The sequence below is a fragment of the Chelonoidis abingdonii genome, chromosome 2 (assembly GCF_003597395.2).
Source record: "Chelonoidis abingdonii isolate Lonesome George chromosome 2, CheloAbing_2.0, whole genome shotgun sequence".
Classification (NCBI taxonomy): Eukaryota; Metazoa; Chordata; order Testudines; family Testudinidae; genus Chelonoidis; species Chelonoidis abingdonii.
In genome coordinates, this window is record NC_133770.1 from 278,463,561 (window position 1) to 278,465,685 (window position 2,125).

General features: G+C 39.7%; 1 protein-coding gene across 1 annotated transcript in view; it reads left to right on the top strand.

The window, feature by feature from the left end:
* The window catches only part of MTBP (MDM2 binding protein), a 321,748-nt gene extending 319,997 nt beyond the window's left edge, over positions 1-1,751 (top strand). The window contains exon 23 of the transcript XR_012655394.1: positions 1,742-1,751. The gene's annotated coding sequence lies outside the window, so the exon portion shown is untranslated. The remainder of the gene's footprint in view (positions 1-1,741) is intronic.
* The last annotated feature ends 374 nt before the right edge of the window (positions 1,752-2,125 follow it).

Below are 2,125 nucleotides of genomic sequence, written 5' to 3' on the forward strand. Positions count from 1 at the left end.
GCACTGTGGGATACCGCCCGGAGGCCAATACCATCGATTTGCAGCCACACTAACCCTAATCCGATATGGTAATACTGATTTTAGCGCTACTCCTCTCGTTGGGGAGGAGTACAGAAACCGATTTAAAGAGCCCTTTATATCGATATAAAGGGCCTCGTTGTGTGGACGGGTACAGCATTAAATCAGTTTAACGCTGCTAAAATTGGTTTAAAAGCGTAGTGTAGACCAGGCCTCAGGCACCTATGTGGTTCAGTTGCTAGGAAATCCCCCACATGCAGAGTCTCTATGGTGCTGTCTATGCTGTATCGTGGGAGTGGAATCCAACCCCCAAAACCTTGTGTATTTCCCCACACAAAGCCCATGACATGGCATGCAAGAAGGGACTTTTCCCTGTTGTGTCCTTAACCATCCCTTATAGACCCAGGATAACTAAAGATATTTCTTATGATTAATGTCCAGTTATGCAACTCTCTCTCATTGGGAGTAGTACTTTTGAATGTGAGTATTGACTGGCATAGGCAATTCACTAATACTATACTTAAGGCCAAATTTTGCAGTCCTTATGCAAATTGAGTAGTTCTTACTCACAGGCGTATATTGCTTGACGTAGGAGTCTCAGAATAAGGCTGGGCCATTCCTTGATGGGGAAAATCCAGATACCGTTCTTGTCTGTTTGCTGTTTAACATCCTTGGTTAATTGTATTTGACATAAAATAAACTCTGAAGTCCAAGTTAGGATAAAGCACCGTCATATTATGATACTGAAGGGTGTTTTCCATCCTTACATCCCGGTACTCTGATTAGCTACCATAAATATCTGTGTTGTGACTTGCTATTTCCCTCATACATTTCCATCCATACACCTGCAGGACGTGGCCACTTGAAATTGTGAACCATTCCCTATCCTGTTACCCACCTTTTATTTTAAAAAAAAACTACAATATTTTATAACAATTGCGGCAAACATTGCTGAGTGTAATAATATAGGATCCAGTCAGAGGGTGATTATAATTATGTTTATCTATAAATCTTTACCCGACTGCAAAGCCCAACAGTTGAGAAATCATAAGTCACATCTCAAAATATCATAGTGGTGGTTTAACAATCATGAGATTTTAACAAACAGTTAATACACTTGGGATTCATTTTATTTGTCTTCTGGTTTCTGAGCCTTTAGATTACACTGGAGTCTTGTTTTTAAACTATTCTCTGCCATCACAAGGGCTAGAAACTAACTTTTCCAAATTTTATTTTAACTATATTTACAATAGCTTTCCATACAAATATTAACAGATCTTATTCATAATCTATGCCTGTTTTCTTTAAAAGATCCAGTTTTGTTTGATCAACCTCTTGCATTATATTATGTGATTATTTTGTTCAAATACTTCAAAATGGCAACCTAATCTACTGAGCCTGTCTGTCATTTTTTCCATTAGAAAGATTTCCCGTATTTTATTTCTCCACCCCACTAACGTTGGGAGATCTGTCCTTTTCCAAAACCAAACTGTGACCATTTAGAATACATCTATATGTCTCTATGTCAAAGTACAAATTCCATTCTGTTTAGTGAGCACCGTTTTGGCTGTGAGACCATACTGTGCCTTTCCTGTTGTCTTTTTGTCTCAGTCTTGGACTGCAATTCCAAGAGGTGTTGGCAGAGGGTGAACAATGCGGCACAATCAATGGTTGTTAACAATGAATGACTTTGGCCAGGCAATACAAGGGGTATGCCAAAGAGAAGACTGTGGCCAAACTGAAATAAACCAGTTTTTTCAAGTATGGACTTCAGATGGGCAGTAACTGATCATCTGACAGGGGCTTTCAGGCGGACCAGGAAGGTCACATGACAGGGAATCAGGAAGCTATACAAGAACAAGGTTTGCTCTTTGTAGCTGTATTTTACCAACCAGAATAAAAAAAAACAAAATTAGGCAGGAGTAGAAGGAAGAAGGAAAGGAGGCTCTTGGGACCCTGAAAGGAGAGAATGTGCAGAATGAAATGTTGCTACTTTAGACATCAAAAGCAAAATGGAGACTATGTGCAGAGTGAAGTGCTGCTATTTTAGACAGCCCTCAAGCAGGGCTTACAAATGTGTGGATGCAACAGTGAAAGCTGTCCATTG